The 13,660-nt window shown below is 43.0% G+C and overlaps 1 protein-coding gene across 2 annotated transcripts in view; it reads right to left on the reverse strand.

The window, feature by feature from the left end:
- The window catches only part of ACO1 (aconitase 1), a 59,245-nt gene that overhangs the window by 45,315 nt on the left and 270 nt on the right, over nucleotides 1-13,660 (reverse strand). The window contains exon 2 of one of the 2 annotated variants that reach the window (XM_072728124.1): nucleotides 11,306-11,423. The exons of the other annotated variant lie outside the window; for it this stretch is intronic. The gene's annotated coding sequence lies outside the window, so the exon portion shown is untranslated. The remainder of the gene's footprint in view (nucleotides 1-11,305; nucleotides 11,424-13,660) is intronic. 2 annotated transcript variants of the gene reach the window in all.

Here is a 13,660-nt window from a genome sequence, read left to right on the forward strand (position 1 = left end):
GAAACAGGCAGAGTGACCTTCCTCTAGGGACACAGTTGCCTCAATGTTAACACTTAGCTAAGGGCAAAAGGCAATCTTAGTCTGACCTCCCAGGACCCTGTAAGTCTACTTTAACATATAAAACTTCCTTTGGAAATTTCCTTTATCTCTACCCACCCCTATACATGTTGGTAATCATCCTCCAATCATGACCCACGTTATTTATACATCTGAAGGGTCTCATGACTGAGGGTTTACTAAACAATAATAAATGACCTTTCCCAACAACAGATAAGCCCCCCCTGAGGATCCTGGAAACCTTGTTTCCAAAATACCTGGAAGGCTTAAGCTATCCCTAAACCCCTCCCAACTTGAAAGTCTATGATGGGCCACTCCTCATGCCCCTACTTGTTCTGCCCACAGTTCCTGTCCCTGTGCTTTAATTAAACCACCTTTTTGCACCAAAGACATCTCAAGAATTCTTTCTTGGTCATCAGCTTTGAACCCTAACATCTTTCCTACATCAGGTTTTGTCTGGGAGACTGAGTACAGAGCTCGGGCAGCACACTGCTAAACAACCCCTCTTGCTAGAACATCTCAGACCATACACCCTGCTGGCAGTGAATGCCACACCATGATGCTTATCTGGCACAGCCAGATTTGTAGAAATGCGTGGAAAGGTCAACCGACTTTAACTAAATGCCAGTGATCACATACGGTAAGATTCATCTCTTCAAGTTACTTTCCAGCCTTTGGAGTATATAAATCCAGTATTTAGCTGCTTCTGTTATCAGGGTTGAATCCCCTTAGGTTACCTTATGATAGAGAAAGAGGCATAGACATGAATGGGCCCCACAACCAACCACATGATTTCCATACACCAGCAGGAAGGAGCAGAGAAGAGTAAGCCTGAGCAGAGGAACTCCTGCCAGTAATGGGGTGGGGAAGATAGAGGTTTTGTTTATTTTTGGGAGTTGGGAGTGTGCATATCAGTTTCCAGGACAGCTTGCATAGTTTTAAAGAGTTTGCAGGTAGTTAGTCAAGAATGGTCTAAAGTGCAGGCAATATATCTGCCAAATTGTTTATTTATTTAAGATTTCTAAAGACACACAGTGGATTTTTAAAATCTATACAAACAACAGAAATAGGCTTCTTTTGTATTTCATGTGGTTTACCCATCTCTCTTCTCACATTTTCCTAAATATACCCATCCTGAATTTTCACAGCTTCCAACTCTAAAGTTAATGTCACTACATCTCTAGAGTTCACTTCAGTTCACTATAAGGATTAGCTGTGCTTTGTTTCTTTTCTGCTTAAAGAGAAATTAATTGGCTCCACTTCCCAAACTGACTGTTGTATATCTAAACATCATGCTACTTATAAACAACTTTTTGTCAAAAGTGAGATTCCAAGGATGTCTGTGTAAGCATAAATAAGTCTGAGGTCAGAACCATTCAGGCCAGCAAACCATCATGGCTTGAAAACTGGATTTTTTCACAAAGTGGAGAACTAGAAAGATTAGTTATTTGCTTTATTTGATGTAGCTACATCTGGAAAACCAGAATAACTAAATATTTCTGGATTTTCCCAGAGATGAGGTCACCTCTTTGATCATGTCAGCTATTTGTAAAAGAAATTAAGCACACACACACACTCTTAAATGGGATACTTATAACTGAAAAAAATTTTGAATAAAAAGCTCTAAGAATAACTGTCTATTTTGGGACTAGTGCAGGAGGAGGGTCTTGCAGAAAGGAATGGCTTTATAACAATATAACCAAATCTATTAACACATTTCTCTTGAGCACTAATTATATGCAATGTGCACTCTATGCTGTAAACATGAATAAGACTCTGCCTTCTGTATCAGAAAGTTTTGCCATTACATAGTAACTTGTGGGTTTTCTGCTAAAAATTTAAATGATCAATTTTCATTTATTCTTTTGTGTTACCCTGGACTGGACTGGACAACTGACCAGAAGGCTCCACATAGAGTCCTAGATTTTTTTTTTTTTTTTTATTTATGATAGTCACAGAGAGAGAGAGAGAGAGGCAGAGACACAGGCGGAGGGAGAAGCAGGCTCCATGCACCGGGAGCCTGATGTGGGATTCGATCCCGGGTCTCCAGGATCGCGCCCTGGGCCAAAGGCACGCGCCGAACCGCTGCGCCACCCAGGGATCCCGAGTCCTAGATTTTTAAAGAGAGCTATAACAGTTTTGAAATGATTGAGCTCCATTTTGAAATGAGCCGTATAACTTTCTGTGCCTCAGTTTCTCAATCTATCACATAAGTTTAGTCGTCCCTAATAGTGAAAAAATTCTATGATTCATTCATTCAAGTATTCAATGCATATTTATATTAACCACCTAACACGTGCCAAGAACTATTTTAGGCAGTGGGGATACACCCAGGAACAAAAGTGACAAAGTTGCCTGCCCTTGCAGTGCTTTCCTGAGGAGGGAGGCAGACTACACAACTCAATAAATATACAAACAGAATGTCAGATGGTGACTAGATCTATGGATAAGCAGGATGAGGGCAGTAGGGACTGTTGGGCTACAACGGACATCGGGAGATCAAAGGAGGTCTCACCAATTTGGAGCCACTTGGACCAGAGTCAAGGAAGTGAGGGGACCAGCTATAGACAATCCGGAGGAGGGGTGAGATCATGTGCAAAGGCCCTGAGGTGGTTCTGAGGAAGGCAAGGAGGCCAGAGTAAGATGCTTGAGGACAGAAAAGGAGGAGACAAGGTGAGGAAGCAGCAGAATTGGCCACTGTAGGAACTGTGATGAAAAACAAAATACAGGAACGCCTGGGTGGCTCAGCAGTTGAGTGTCTGCCTTTGGCTCAGGGAGTGATCCCGGAATCCGGGATCGAGTCCCACATCAGGCTCCTTGCAGAAGCCTCCTTCTCCCTCGGCCTATGCCTTTGCTTCTCTCTCTCTCTGTGTCTCTCATGAATAAATAAATAAAATCTTTAAAAAAATAAAGAGAAAGACAAATACCCACCATTTGCTTCGATGTGGATGGAACTGGAGGGTATTATGCTGAGTGAAATAAGTCAATCAGAGAAGGACAAACATATGGTCTCATTCATTTGGGGAATATAAAAAATAATGAAAGGGAATAAAGGGGAAAGGAGAAAAAATGAGTGGGAAATATCAAAAAGGGAGACAGAACATAAGAGACTACTAACTCTGGGAAACGAACCAGGGATGGTGGAAGGGGAGGTGGGCGGGGGGTGGGGATGACCGGGTGACGGGCACTGAGAGGAGCACTTGATGGGATGAGCACTGAGTGTTATTCTATATGTTGGCAAATTGAACACCAATAAAAAATAAATTAAAAAAAAAAGAAAGACAAAATATAAAGTAGTGTTCTAGCTTTACACTTGGTTTAAATTGCAGATTTCCAACATCAGAATTTGTTAAAGTTTGATATGAAACGAAGTCATGCCGTGAAAATACTAGACTGCATTTAAAAAGTAGCTACTTCCTGATTTCTAACCCTTCTGTTTCCTTGGACTTTATTATTAAGTAACACTGGAAATTTTTAGGATGTAACACAAAAATGATCATGACTCATTCGGCAGATATGTATGCAGCCACTGCCAAAGGCCACAGTCAAGATTTGAGGGACAGGGGCCATGGCCACCACACTGTCTGACTGGACATCTCCTGTCACATTAAGACTCCCAGTTCTAGGCTGGCTAGCCAAGACAGCAATTCCCAAAAGAGAAAGGCTTACCCGACACATCCTTTAAGCTCATTTTAAGCTAACTGCAGTAGCACACACTCAGAAGAACAGAAATAGTTTTAACTTTGGATATCACTGTGGGCTAATAAAGCAGTTTCACGAAAAGTCTCATGAACTTCAGAATTTATAATTCTAGAGATGCACCGAGAAAAGAAAGTCATCATGGGCCCAGAAAGGAAAGGAAGAAACAGGGCAGGGCCCCCGCAGGCATCCTGACTCAGTCCTCGGCTCCTTCTCAGAATGTGGGTCCCTGACCCTGCAGCAACCCACAGTTGGATTCAACCCACAGTGGGGCTTCAAAAATGACACTTGCAGACACTACAGAAATGACATCTGCACAACCACGTCCTTTGCATCTAGCTTTTGAGAGCAGGAAGAGTGGGGTAGGAGCAGACAACTGTGTTAAAAGCATTATGTAACAGGCCTAATCGATATCCACTGTTTAAGAAAACTGCATGATTTCCTCAAGCTTCTTGAACTAATTTTGTAGATGCTTGGTAGTGAACTTTTCTAACTCGAATTTGAGGAATTAGAAACAGCGTCACCACGAAAGACAGGGTGTCAGGCTGCCAGGGTCTCATAGGGCAGCATTTATCTCCACGAAATCACCAAGTTTCTGATATCATCTATCCCCACCCACCTCAGAATTGCTTGGACTGGAGAGAAGGATGACTCATGCTAGTAGAGCTCCCAGACGCTTGAGGTATAAACCCATTAGTTACTGATTTCCCAAAAGAAAGGTAATTGCCAGGAGGACCCAGTGTTCCTGTGTTGCGAGCACCAGGTTCTTCTCCCATGGCAGTATGGCAACATGGTTAGGAGCTGGATATCTAAAATTAGACTGCAAGCTAAGCTTGCTGAGAGGGATAATGGACTGGAATTCAAAATCCAGTCCATCAGATTCCAGAGCCTACCTGTGAAGCAGCACTGGCGGAGTTCCATCTCAGCGGCTCACACAGTGACATGGCATATGCAACTGCCACTTCATTGCATCATAGATGTGACAAGTAATGAAACAGCACTAAACATATCTGGTACTAAGCCTCTCTGGATGGTCTAAGAGAAGGGATGTAGGTTCATATCTTACATGTGACATTTATAAACCACTGGGATAAAGGGATACCCAGTCACACACAGACTGGGAAGTAGCTAATGACAGTATCATAAGACCCATGCTACAGCAGTGGTGATGATGACAGAGAATCCTCTAGGGAGAGCAGCTAATTCAGCCTGGGACTGGGGGCAGGAAGGCCTCCGGGGCATATAACACCATCTATGCGCCTCCCAGAACTACATTGAGGGAGTCATGAAAAAATATTCTGGGCAGAGAAAAGAGCACAAGTGAAAGAAGGCATGAAAGTGTGACCCTGCGGGAGCCATAAAGGATCCCCAGGTGGATCAAGTATATAGGGTGCATGTGGGAAGAGCTAGGAGAGGAGGGAAAGGGGAAGGGCAGGGTCTACATCCTCAGAGGCCTCGCAACAAGGTTCAGATAGACCCTGAGGACAGGAGGCACCATTAAAGAATTCTAGGCTGAACTTTTAAAGACCTGATTTGATTTTCTGAGATCACTCGGGAGTCACAATGCCTGACTCAGGGGGAGGATGCTGACTGGTGTTGTGGAGGCAGGTTATAGTGCGATTACAGTCACCGAGTCAGAAAAAAAGGTCAGAGGCAATAGATGCCAGTGAGAGTTAAGGCACAATGGACTGAGGATGAGAGATGAAGAAGAGGTGTAGGACAGCTCCTTACACGCCTCATTTGGGTCAAATGACAGAGCCAATGACTGGGAATGGAGTCATGATATCGATTTTTGCTATGGTGACTTTGGGATGAAGATGCCCAGCAGGCAGCTGGGTCTGGAGCTTGGGAGTGCTAGGTTGAGAAAGTTCAGAAGAACGGCAGCAATGTGTTGGCACTATGCCATGAGTGCTAAATCAGTTCATAAGCAGCATGTGCTGAGTGCCACTGGGATGCCAGCCACCTTGGCCACGTTGTCTAATGTGTGATCCATTAGCGACCCTATGAGAAAGGCATCACCATCCCATCTTACAGGTAGGAAGACTGAGGATTAGAGGCATTCAGTAACCTGCCCAGGGCTTGTGGCTGGTTAAGTGGCCAACCTTGGAGTCAAACCCAGGCCCGGAATACAAAAACCCAAATTAACCAAATAGATTTAAAAACTGTAATCTCATATTAGAACAATCTTCACACTCTAAGGTACATATATTACGACTAGAGGATCAACCTCTATTTCTCCTAAAATATCCTTGATTTTGGCAAAATCTGCATGATAGTTAACTTTGAAAGGATTAGTTGATACGGACAATGCCAGCCTTTAAAATGCAACTGATCATGCACCAGGGGGACTCAGTCAGGTAAGGGTCCAACTTTTGATCTTTGCTCAGGTCTTGATCTCAGGGTTGAGGTTCAAGCCCCATGTTGGTTTCCATGCTGGGTGTGGAGCCTCCTTTAAAAAAAAAAAATGGAACTGATTCCTTCACTTAGCAAATAAGGCTTTTATGAAACTTACCACTCTTAAAACCATCCTGAGGCTGGTCTTTATCTCACTACTATTACAGAACTGTTTCAGTGACACTTCTAGCATAGCTCTTGCATATAGCAGACTGTCAGCAAGGATTTATTCATCTCTCCTCTTCTCAGCCAAAAATTCAGACCTGGTGATCATGTAGGAGGATACTACTCTTAGACTGTCAAACCTCCTTAATGAACAAGGTATATGTTGCTTTGTAATTTTATAATAACGGTCATAAAAGGATGATGAGGATAAGGAATAATTAAGTCCTCCATACACATCTGTTTGAGCGAGAGATCAGGCAAGTTACATTATCCAGAGACGGGCTTGCCCAGAGTTCTCAAGTCAGGAAAAGACAATGAGAGAGAACCACATCAGCATTTATGCAAAAGAGCCTAGCTAATTCATCAGAAGGTGGATTAATTCTTACAACAAAAGACTAAGGGAGAACATAAGGAATCTGAGAGACGACTGGTTCAGAAAGTATGAGATCACTTTAGTAGTTCTTTGGCATAAAAGATACATACTTACCTCAACAATCTGGTCTGTCTCCCAAAGACATACACTATTGAAAAAGTTTCCTATCTTTGCATGTTTGCAATATCTAACCCCAAAGCCCTTTGGTTTCCAATTCACATTTAAAACAGAGTCCAGCACTTTTTGCCTTAGGCAAGATGCCTTCCATCTCCCTAACCCTACATTTACTTCTTTGCAGATTTAAAGTAACAATACCTGCCCTGCCCTGCCCTGCTCACCAGGGCTGCTGTGATAAACATGGGAATAGGCAAAGGCAGAGTGTACACTGGGAACTCTATACCTGTGAGCTACCATTATGCATGAGATTGATATCAACTTGCTTCATGGGGCATGTGGGTCCTACGTGTAGCCTATTTTTTTTACTAAAGATGTAAATCTCCATTTTAAAATACAATGGATATTCTAAAACATAGAGTCATTGTTACCTAACTGGAGTAAAAAAATATTTTAAAACCAGAGAAGAGCTACAGGCTCTTCATATATATATGAAAAAGAGACAACAGACCGTTAATACAAATTATTTTACTCAAAAAAAGTTGCCTTTCTATATTGGCTCAAATTGAAAATTCTTTTCATCACAATTCTTTAAAATCTTTGAAAATCCCTACAGATGAGGGAGCCTGGGTGGCTCAGTTGGTTAAACCTCAGACTCTTGATTTTGATTCAGGTCATGATCTCAGAGTCCTGGGGTGGTGCCCCACATTGTAGAGTGGGCTTATCCCTCTCTCTGCTCCTCCCCCTGCTCATGTGTGCACTCTCTCTCTCAAATAAGTAAAATCTGTTAAAAAATCAAATCAAATCAAATCTTTGCAGGTGAGATAAAATGTTCTTGGTCCTAGGCTATATCTGAACATTTTTCTTTTAATGTGATGAGTTTCTTTTATAATAAAAAATTTTCGTCAATGAATTTCAGTCAAATTAATTTAGCATACATTTCTGAGTGTTTCTCTGCATTGAGCATTGCTAAGTACCACTGAAGAGAGGGAGATCAGGAAAACACTCCTTATTTTATAAGAACAGTACCATCGAGCAAGGAGACTAAGATAAGCACACAGATAACTATAGTATGATAAGGGTCATAAGGAAGATCTCTGGGGCACCTCGGTGGCTTCAGTGGTTGGGCACCTGCCTTTACATTGGGCTCCCCACAGGGAGCCTGCTTCTCCTTCTGCCTGTGTCTCTGCTTCTCTCTCTATGTCTCTCATGAATAAATAAAATCTTAAAAAAAAAAAAGGAAGATATCTGGAAAGAGATAGCTACAGCCAGGGGAATTGAGAAAGGCTATAGAAAGAATTGGGAGAAGGAATGAGGGCAGATGGCTTTCGACTCTTAGGCAGAGAGAAGGATGAATGCAAGAGCAGGGAAGCAGGACAACAAGCAAGTCTGCAAGGGCTGTGCAGGTGTTCAACTGGGATAACATAAGGGTAGAATATAAAGATTTTTGCCCCAGCATCAGTGCATGCTTTTTATTAAAAAGATACAATAAAGAATAATTTTTTGTTACTTTATACAGTTGAAAATAAGATGCTAACTCCTGGAAGAGGGAAAAAAAGAAGTGAATTTGGGGAAAGGTATAGATGAAACACAATTGGCCAAATGTTCATAATTGCTGAAGCTGGTGGTGTATACTCTCTACTTCTTTGTATGCCTGAAATTTTCCATTAAAATTAGCTAAAAAAGAGGGGCACCTGAGTGGCTTAGCTGGTTAAGTGTCTGACTTTTGATCTCAGCCCAGGTCTTGATCTCAGGGTTTTGAGTTCAAGCCCCACCCCCCCACCCCCAAGCTAAAAAAGAAACGAAGGCCACTCAATCTAGGAAGATGGTCAGCTGATAGCCTCTCAGGTAATGGCACTGATCCTATGAACTTTCTAACCTGTGGGTCAACTGGAGGGAGGAGGGGCTGAGGTTGGAGCCAACTCCACAGGGAAGGGGACAAGGCACAATGTGACTACGGTCTGTCAGCCTGCCCATTTTCGGTTCCCCATTGCCTCTTGCCCAATACTTATTTCTCTCCTTCCCACTGGGAGAAAGGGAGCACGCAGGGGTCTGCTGGGAGACAGGTCAGGAGTAACTGAGTCTAAGAGAAATGAAGGCAACTGGGTTGTCCCCCATGTACAAGTAACTGGGTGATTGTTTTCAGTCTTATCAAATTTAATAGGTGTTCAAATTTAGTGAGTCTATCAAATTTAATATGTTTAATACGTGCTAGAAAATACTGATAAGCAAAGTGAAGAAAATGAAAAAACCAACTGTACCCCACCACCAAGAGAAAACTATTCAGCGTTTGGCATATCCTTCACCTTTGTCCATATGCACACATGTGCGTGTGTACACAGGCTTTCTCCATAAAAACAGGGGCACAGAAAAATATTCTTTGGTAACACGGTTTTAAGTGTAAAAGCTGTACTTCATGACATTTCATGAAACAATATTTTACAATACTAGTTTAAGGACCACATAATAGTCTATTAAAGAACACTAATCTTGTACCCTTGGACAGGTGGTTCAGTTGTTTAATAAAATGGTTTGATCTGGCCTTTCTCCCAGTATTATTTTGAATTAATATACACTAGTATATACACTAGTTCAGAATTGTGATATGCCACTTTAAATAATTTGTTTTATTAGGAGAGAAGGGGTGGTGGTAACATTCTTACCAGAGAAATAATCCTATTTTCCTTTAAGAAGTATAGGTTGTTGGGATTTTCGTTTTTTTGTTTTATTTTTGGTTGTAAAAGCAATACATGAATTTGCAGGGTAGGCAAACACACAGTATTACAAAGAGTAATAAGTAACAATTCCCATCTTTCTTCAACCCCATTTCATTGCCTAGAACTGACTACTGGTAATAGCTTGGCATCTCTGTCTTCCAAACATTCATAAGGCTATTTTAAATACATGGAAAAATCCTCACACAGCCACATATCTTAGGTACATATGTAGGTATACAAACACGCACGTATACCTATATACAATGTACATGTACAGTGTATAGAATATAAATACATATAATGAGGATTTCCTTTTTTTTTAACGCTTTTGTCCATCTCCCTGGAATCAGAATAGCTAATAGAAGCACCACTGATTCCTGCAGAACATCAAAAATTCGCATGCTGACTTAGTCTGCCCAGCATACTGTCTGAGATGGCTCCTGAGAGGCAGCTGGGAATACATATCCCTCCCCTACTCACCATCCATGGTTGTGTCCTCAACATGTGAACATTCTTGGCCTTTATTTAAACAACCTACTATGGATTCTTTTTCAATCAATTCCAAATACTTTGCAGTTGCCACTTCTAGCTATAACCGTCTTCAAGTATCAAATCTGTGGTATTTATGGATAAAGTTCTATAGAATGTCCTTTTCCATGCAATTACCTCCTAGAAGCCCAGCTCCTGTTCTGTCTGACATTCTAAGATGGGTCTGCAAACTATGGCCTAGCCCATGTTTTTGTAAATAAAGTTTTATTGGAACCCAGCTGTGCCCATTCATTTGCATACTGTCTCTGGTTGTTTTCACACTACAATAGCAGAGCTGAATAGCTGCAACTACTGTAAGCCCACAAAGCCTAAAGAAAAGTTTGCTGATTCATGTTCTAGGATATGGTAAAAAAATCAGACTTTTTTCCCTATCCAAAGTTCTGGAGGAATTGAATCACATACCCCATATTCAATGTCTTTGTCCAGGCTAGAGAGTTTATTTTTTTGTTATTATTATTTTTAAAGATATTTATTTATTTGAGAGAGAAGGTGTGCACAAGTGAGGGGGGGCTAGAGGGAGAGGGAGAAGCAGGCTCCCTGCTGAGCCAGAAGCGCAAGGAAGGACTCCAATCCCAGGACCTAGAGATCATATAAGTCAGAGGTTTAACTGACTGAGCCACCCCAGCACACCTAAAGAGTTTATTTTTTAAAAAAACAGGTGACCCTTGAACAACAGGGGTTTGAACTGCATGGGTCCACCTATCTAAAAATAGTTTTCAATAAAGTACAGTAAAGTAAATGTATTTTCCTTATGATTTTCTTCACATTTTATTTTCTCTAGCTTTATTAGAAGAATGCAGCATACACATATAATATACAAAACGTGCACTAGTTGTTTATAGTTTTGGTAAGACTTCTGATCAGCAGTAGGATATCAGCAGTTAAGTTCTGGGGGAAATCAAAAGTTGTACTTGGATTTTCTACTGCGCAGGCAGTCAGTATCCCTAACCTTCAGGTTGTTCAAAGGTAAACTATACAAACACAAAGCACCCTGGCTCTGACAGTAACAATGATGTGGTGGTAAATGTTTAACCACTTGCTCTCTGGGGTGGGGGAGCACTGGATTATACACCATTTGCTGATTTCCATGGCATGAATAGTCCCATAATGGTTAACTTCAAGCTAAAAAAATGTGATGCCATTGAACATGGAGTTGGGAAGACAGGCACACAAATGCTAGTGCAAAGCTGTTCAGTAAACCACTGGCTCCTTGAACATCAGTGGCCCAAACACCTACTTTAAAGATGAAGACACCGAGGCCCAGATAAGTGTCTTGCCCAAGACTGTCCCAGTGACTGGACTCAGGCTGGAGCTCCTTTCCAGTAGTCTGGCTGCCCCCCAGGGAGTCACTTCCTCTGTAAAAGGAAAAACAGAAGAAGGAAGGCATAGGAAGTTCTTTGCTAGGCACATGGTAATAAATGTTGATTTTATCATTATCTTCACGGTCTGGGACTGTGTCTTTCTCAGCATGTGCTTTGAAGAACATGTCTGGTAGGGGTAGTGTTCTTTGCACAGGACCAGGTCTCACGTGAACACTCAACAGTGGACTGTCTTCATTAACCAGCAGGCACCTAAGCTACCAGACTATAAACTCCAGAAGGACAGGGACTGCTTCTGTTTGTGCTCACTACTTTCCCCCAGTATCCAATACAGAACTGGGAGCTTGGCGGACCGTCAATAAATATGTACTGAAGGGGTAAAGGAATGAAATCCCACCATCAAAGTGGAGCTTTACTCCAAGAACACAGCAGGTGTGCAAAGGTTACATGCCATTCCCTTCTCACATCTGTGGCCAGGGCCAGCAACAGATGCATGTGTTTGCAATATTTCTCAACTATCAGCTCCAGCCCAAGCTGCTTCAGCAGGACAGGAGAGGCTCTGTGGATGCAGGAGCAAAAGGGAGGGCCAAGTTAGGGAATCATTTTCCTCTGGTATATATATGTATGTAATTTCTATCTGGAACTTGTTTTAACAAAGCATGAAGCCAAGAATATAAACCAGTGAGGGATCCCACTTATCACACTCCCAGATGAAGAACATTGCTTTCTGGTAGGGCCTGAGGCAGGGCTATTCCAGGTGGCACACTTCTAATACTGGAAAGTGAAAGAGCACCAAGATTGGGGAATCCTAATAGCCCAATAAACTCAAGGCAACCCAAGTACAAACAGCAATGAACCCGTAGGAAAGGAAGGCAATGATCTTTTGGAAATGACTTTTTGACTACTTGGTAACTCTTGCACAAAACCCTACACACTTGGCATGGTACTCCTGGTTACTCCTCTGAACCCACCGGTCCTGTTTGCCACATCACTGCTGCCGCAATCTGGGTGCACAGATAGATCAACTCTGTGGGCATAGAAACTACCGAAGCCATCTGTGAGCCTTGCTGAGTTTTCAGAAGGCCACTGGGGCTCATCATCTCTTATGGAGGGGACCTAGTACATAGTTTCCAAGGCAAGATCAAGCTTGGCTCCAAATTCCAGAGGCTAACATTGTCCATGCATAAGGCGGTATGTGTTTCCATTTAGAGCAAGCATCCCAAACAAGCAGCAGGGCCAAGGACTTAAGTCTCCAAAGCATTTCCTACACCAGTAGTTTCCAAAGTGTGGTGCGGGAACCCTAGATATCCACAAGGTCAAAACAACTTTCATAATAATACCAAGATGCAATTTGCCTTTTTCCCTGTCACCTGTCCAGAAGTATACAGTGGATACTTCTGATGTGTGTACATGATGTGATACTGCAAGACTTGAACGCAGATATAAGAATCCAGCTGCCTTCTGTTAAAACTGACATTAAAGAGACTTGCAAAAATATAAAACAAGGCCCCTCTCCTCGCTAACACCGTTTTGGAAAATATGGATATTTTCATAAAATGTTAATATATAGTAAGTCCACTATCTAAAAAATGATTAAATATAGTAAAATCTTGATTTATATACATATATATATAAATTTCCTTTTTTAAAGATTTTATTTATTTATTCATGAGAGACACAGAGAGAGAGAGAGAGAGGCAGAGACACAGGCAGAGGGAGAAGCAGGCTCCATGCAGGGAGCCCGGTGCGGGATTCGATCCCAGGACTCTGTGGGCCGAAGGCAGGCGCTCAACCGCTGAGCCACCCAGGGGTCCCTATACAGTAAATTAAAAAAAATATAACCCGCATGAACAGAAGCTCCTTGGTATGTGAATCTTTAAGCGTGCAAAGGGGTTGCTGAGCCCCCCAAAAGTTTGAGAACTGCTGTCCTAAAGGCTGTGAGGAGGGTTACGGGCGTCGCAGACAGACGTGCCACTCTGAGGTCTGGCTGGATCAGGCCAGGCAGCCCCTGCTCCTTCCGGGATCTCCGCCCCACCCCGCCCCCCACGGCTCCCCGGCCTGCGGGCTCTGGGCGCGTGTCCCTCTCCCGCCCGGTGGGGTCAGGACGCGCCGGCGCGGCCCGGAGCCCGGGAGAGGGCTCGGGGAGGCCCCACGCCTCGGCGGGGCTGTGGGCACGCACGGTGAGGGGAGGGCAGAGGGACGAGGAGAGCCGTTTCCAGTCCCTGCGCCCGGTCCCCCGCGCGGCACGGGCAGCGGGGGCGGAGGGGTCAGCG

This window comes from Vulpes vulpes, chromosome 12, assembly GCF_048418805.1.
Source record: "Vulpes vulpes isolate BD-2025 chromosome 12, VulVul3, whole genome shotgun sequence".
Lineage (NCBI taxonomy): Eukaryota > Metazoa > Chordata > Mammalia > Carnivora > Canidae > Vulpes > Vulpes vulpes.